The sequence below is a fragment of the Salmo salar genome, chromosome 19 (genome assembly GCF_965601325.2).
Source record: "Salmo salar chromosome 19, fSalSal1, whole genome shotgun sequence".
Lineage (NCBI taxonomy): Eukaryota > Metazoa > Chordata > Actinopteri > Salmoniformes > Salmonidae > Salmo > Salmo salar.
The window spans coordinates 65,224,941-65,230,940 of NC_138309.1; the positions used below are offsets into that span (position 1 = coordinate 65,224,941).

Below are 6,000 nucleotides of genomic sequence, written 5' to 3' on the forward strand. Positions count from 1 at the left end.
CCCTGCCACTCACAAAAAAGATGAGAGAGATCCCTTCTTCCTCTCTGACAAGCAGTTTCAACTAGCTATTTGCATTTGAGGTTTGGTCCAACAGAATCAGTCCTATGGACACCGAAAGACATTGAGACATTATTTTACTGTAACCTTTCTAACAATACCCTTTTTATGTTTCAACTCCTCAAATTGCACGCAGAGCAGACCCTACTAAAACAGGAGTATCATTGAACATTGATTCTGGAAAATGAATGCTCAGTATGCCACACAATTTACCACATACTCCCTAGCAACATTTAAGCCAAAGACTGTTAGCTGTCTAGTCTGTTTTATAAATGTGCAATAAGCATAAAACAATTAAGGTATTAGCAACTCGTTCTCATTCTGAGAAATAAGGTAGGCCAATTGACTTCAACATCTGAACAAAGTAAACTGGCTAGCATGCTGTTCAAACAGTTGAAGACGTACAGAAGGATGTGTTCATAACAATTCAACTTTTCTCTTGTTAGCTAGCAAATAGATCCAAGTTACTAAACTTGAAATAACAATTAGCTGGCTACTCACTAGCACGTGGGGTTGTGCTTGAGAGATTGTTTATGAGATCTATACACAACTTCTATAATGCCTGCTACAAGAAGTTAGTCATTATTAATGAATGTGGATTATGCATGTTATGGTTCAATTTTAAACAAAAATGGGCATTTCCATAAAGATCAGTGATTATTAGGTATAATTTCACAAGCCCTGAACGCATTAGATTATTGCTGACTGTTTGAAATGCAGTGTATTTGACCTTTAAATTCTACAACCAAGCTCATTTAGAGATCATGAATCGCTGATAAGTTTGAAAAAAATCAAGACATAATTTAAGCCATATTGCCCAGCCCTACCCCGCAGTGTTCTTTTCCGAGCCTGCTGTGCATCACTGAGCATAGTATTTCTTGTGTGTATTATTGTGTTAGTACATTTTGACCTGTTGAATTAGTTATACATACCTCAAGAAGATTAATGACTTTGTAGTACAATGTAGTTAGGCCTACACATTTTTTATTTTTCCATCTCTTACCTGTAATGTATGGTCCATTTGTGAAAAACAGTAGCCTGGATCCAAATCTCCAAAACTCATTGCAAGATGATACTACCTAACAAAAAATGTGGGTTAATACAAATAAATAGCAAAATAAAGCCACCATTGGTTGTGTCCAGCTGTATGTTTCAACCCCAATTGAATGGCATAGCCACATGGCACATCTACAAAACATGACCTGGGATTTGCACTTATCTCAACAGAAGACCACCTTCGACATCTGATAAACGTATTCTTTTGGAGTGTAATGCCCCTTTAAGACAGGTAGCGCTAGCTAGCTGTGCTAGTGACGTTTGATAACGTTACCTAGCTAACGTTAGCTATTAAGCAGCAAAGCTACTGTACAAGTTAAACATTAACATCAGCTAACGCATGTAACAGTGCATTTCAGCGCAATGATGGGCATGATATCACAGAAATAAATACTTCCCCAGTTGGTCTGAAATCATATAATTTCAGTTATTTAAATATTTTGATACATACTCTCTCAGACCGCTCGCAAAAGCTAGCTAGCTGACTAAGTGCAGCTAACTAGTAGTGACCAATATAATGCTGTTTAATGGGCTTTTGGACTGCAAAAATAGAAAATACCGATATCACAAACAAGTCTGTCCTTAGACATGAACTAAACGTTTTTCTTTTTACATTAAATTAGTTTTCTGAACAAAAACAATAATATGCACGCTCACCTGTTCGTGCAGTAACCAACCGATCCTTGAGGTGATTACACCCACCTACAAGCTTAGCGATTGGCCAGTGCTGTGAATCTGCATGTTTTTTTATTGGATTACGTAGCTGTCGTTCTTTGTTAAAAGCCTTACAGCGGAAATAGTGAAGGGCCAGTTGTATCCCATATCCCATGGTGGTCTACAATTCTTACTAAAATGCAACTTTGATATGGGTAAAATCCCTATTAAGCTTGCAAACTTCCATAAACAAGTACTTCTAACTCGGAACCTCATGTACAAACACAATTTTTCCCCACATAGGTATACAATCTGGAGAAATAAAGCCATAAAATACAAAAACAAGTCTTTTTGTTTCCAGAACTGGTTTGACAACAACATTATTTGGGTTAAACAATTATTGAATAATGGTGGACAACTATATGCTAATCCAGCATTTATGAGAACACACAATGTTACATTCACTGCTGAGGAGTATCAAATTGTTGTTAGAGCTGTCCCTAAAGGTGCTATTCTTCTTTTAGGAGAATATAACAATACTCCAAGTGCAACTATTGAGGAACTTGTAGCCTCAATACAATTAGAAGGAATTTACATTTAAAACTATAAATGTAATAACATGTATATAAGGAAACTATGTCAATATGTTACTATTCCCTCTGCTAAAATGTACTGGAATGCAGCCCTAGGACAAGTGAACTGGAACAAAGTTTTGTTGTTGTCTGGTAAATATTGTATATCTAATAAGGTGAAAGAAGTATCATACAAACTCATTCATAGAATCTACCCTGTAAAGACCTTTATTATACACAGATTTAAAATAGCTATTGATAACAAATGTGTAATTTGTGGTTGTGACCCAGAAACTCTTGACCATTTATTTTGGGACTGCTCTTATGTCAGAAGATTTTGGAGTGACTTAGAAGATTTTATTTTAAAAGAAATGACTATAAATTTTAATTTGAGAGACTCTGGTGTTATGTTTTATTTTGATCCAAATGATATGGACCCTGATTTAACTTTCATTGTTAATTTGTTTATCTTTCATGGAAGATTCTTTATCCATAAAATGAAGTGGGCAGAGAACAAACCCCTCTTCGCATTATTTAAGATAGAATTTAAATATTATTTTGAAATGATCAGTAAATGTAAAAACCAAAAAGCAATATGCACCATAAAAGTAATTAACAAATTGAAAATGTATCTTGATATGTAATACCACTGTCTGTTAGGTTTATGTACTCTTGTTTGTATATTTCTATTTTTTTTGTATTTGTTGTGTTCATAATAAAATAATAATAATAATAAACATAAATAAAAGTATCCCATATCCTTGGGACGTCTATACCCGTACCCTAACCCACATACCCTTACCTTAACCATTTTAAATGTCAACGTCAACAGTTATTTTGAAATACAAACTAATGGATACATAGTCTACGCATACTTTCCATAAATCAGTCAGGCCAATTTGACGCAAAAGCCATTTTGAGGCGTGTTGATTAAATTCCACCACAGTTCCCTTGGAGGAAAATTCTTGCTGCAAACCAAATAATCAGATCAAATGAAATTGTATTGGTCGCATAGACATTCACATTTTGCAGATGTTATTGGGGGTGTAGCGAAATGCTTGTGCTCCGAGCTCCAACAGTGCAGTAATATAAACAAATACACAACAATACACACAAATCTAAAAGTAAAATAATGTAATTAAGAAATATATTAGGATAAGCAATGTCGGAGTATAGAGTATAAATATTTACAGTATATATGTGATGGGATGTAAAGTAGTTATGGACAGTAAAGTATGTGAATAGAATATGTAGTATATCTGTAGGATAGAATAGTATATAGTATTGTAATGAAATAGGCAGGGAACAGGTCTCAAAACCTCCAGCGCGCTATCTATTGTGCCCAAAAAGCATGCTCAAACGGCAGCGTCGATATGGGTCGTTAGTACATAACTCCCTCCCATTCATTTCAATGGAAGGAAAGCGGAGGGGGCGGTGCGCTTCGGGCGGTGCGAAGGTTGCGTCCGAGGCGGTGAAAAATACAAATTCTTCCCAACTTTATGCAAATCATCAGCGGCGACCGCTGGGCGATGACCAATCATATCGAGTGGTTCCCATGACGAATTTGACGCTATGCGACCCAAGGCTGGAGACTTTCTTCAGCAAAGATGGCTGACAAAAGTACTAGGATGGAAGCTAATGTAAGTGGTTATAACGTCATAACGAATCATGCAAAAAAATTACAATTGACAGGAATATGTTAGTTAATGTAGAGACAAACGATTATGCCATTTATTTTTGTCATTAAGTTAATTTACGAAAATCGCGATTTAATAACAACCTAGCTGACTAGCTAACATTAGCCAGCTAGCTGGCTAGCTTTATGGGTGTTGTGACATGAGTATGAAATTGTGATTCTGGTTGTTTAATGTTTTAGGGACTCCTGAAACAACCAGCAAACCAGGCTGTCGTCTTGTGAAACAGTGGATGTAAAGAATCTAGCTAGCTAAAGCATTTACTGCAAATTTTATGTACAATTGTGTAAGCTTGCCTTGCTGATATTTGCCTTGCAATGCAGATGAAATAACGTAGCTAGTTAACTATTTTCTTGCTTATTGTGCAGTGGAGGATGAAAATACCTGTATGCCTATGGATGTGTAACTAGCTATGCAGCCGATCTGTGTATGCACACTAAAACGTTTGGTATACATATTAGTTCAGAACCTAGCTATGAACACCAGCTATCATAGCCAGTTGTATCAACTTCAAAACAGTCTGAATGACATTAATGAAGCCTGTGGATTGAGTAGAATATAATATAACTTTGTGCCAAGGATGCAAGTCGTATATACATGTAGTTATTACCCTGCATGAGATCCCCACATTGTAGCCTGTACATTTTAATATATTCACTGATCATGTGCTCTACATTGGCAAGTAAAGGTGCAGTTCAGGTATGAATGTCTTTGAGATTATTTTTCAGTCATATCCAATACCAGGAGTATCAAATTAGTCTTTGATGCAGTTTCTGCATGTATGTATTACAATTATAGTGTTTACCAATCTTGGTCCTGGGACATCAATGGTTACACTAGCTATGCAATAGACTAGAAACATGATTTAACTACACTACACTTCCTATGCATCATGTAAATACTCTGAAACTGGTTAATCTCAATATCTAATTTCCTAGGTGTAATATTTAATCAAATGAGAGACTTAATTTCAACCAGAAGAGAATGAAACACTTTATTGAAATAAGTTAATTATCCAAGTGTTATAAATACATGCATTATAAATATTAATTGTAATATTATAAATACAAGTTCAATCTTTACTTCAATGCACATCTGTTGTGCATTATACAAACAGGAAGAAAGAGATGGCGAGAGATGTGTAAAATACAGAAAGGGAAAGAGGTAAGCACATAGGAGCAGGGAAGGCAGCATGTGATTAATAAATCACAGTGCTACCCTAATATTCTCTCAGTTAATCACAATTACACAAGTGTCTCTAGTGGTGTCTTCTAACCAGCCTTGGGCTTCCAGTTGGCCCGAAGGTTATCTTAAGAGCGGGTGAGGTGACGATGATTGGACTGGGGGTTGGCATCCTCTCTAACATCAAAACATACCTGCAGATGAGGGCGAAAGCATGTTTAAGCCTTTTAAAAAAAACGTTATTCTAAAACTGTCAGTCATCAATCATCAGGAGGTAAAATGCAAAACTGACCTTAGATCATTAACTCTGGGACTACTGCATCTCTATTTCAATGTAAAGCATCTCTTTAATGATACATCCTGTTGACCTGACCAAGTGACCTCTCACCTCTGTTCATGCTGTGCCCTCTATGTAGCCAGTTCAGATGCGGGAGGGGTTCACCGACACAGCTGATATAACCTAGAGGATTTAGGGAGAAGGGGAGAGAGGGATGAAGTGAAGAAGAGAGACTGTTATTGAGAAAATAAGTTAGTTAAAGAGAGTGTTCAACAGGAATATGTGTGTGTGGCCTCACCTGGTGTCCACACTAAGTGGCTGCAGAGTACTCTATGCTGAAAAACATGAACGGACACACGAGGACAAACAATATAGCGTAGTTATAGAAATAATGATGTGTCTTACTATTCTCCATGGTTGGCCCTCTTGCCTATTCTTTGAAGGTGGAACGAGCCACAGTTATACACCTGAGCCTGCAGAACACAATCCATCAATCAGATTGATACAT

At 36.6% G+C, this 6,000-nt stretch overlaps 1 protein-coding gene and 1 long non-coding RNA gene across 2 annotated transcripts in view; one reads left to right on the forward strand and one right to left on the reverse strand.

Moving 5' to 3' along the window:
- Window positions 1-1,794, reverse strand: part of kansl1a (KAT8 regulatory NSL complex subunit 1a) — a 59,115-nt gene extending 57,321 nt beyond the window's left edge. Inside the window, exons 1-2 of the mRNA XM_014158694.3 lie at window positions 1,771-1,794; window positions 1,061-1,136 (exon numbers count right to left, since the gene is read on the reverse strand). The gene's annotated coding sequence lies outside the window, so the exon portion shown is untranslated. The remainder of the gene's footprint in view (window positions 1-1,060; window positions 1,137-1,770) is intronic.
- A 1,973-nt stretch (window positions 1,795-3,767) lies between these two features.
- On the forward strand, window positions 3,768-4,735 carry LOC106579360 (uncharacterized). The gene is made up of 2 exons (XR_001322633.3): window positions 3,768-3,979; window positions 4,216-4,735. It is a non-coding gene; the product is annotated as an uncharacterized LOC106579360 (long non-coding RNA).
- The last annotated feature ends 1,265 nt before the right edge of the window (window positions 4,736-6,000 follow it).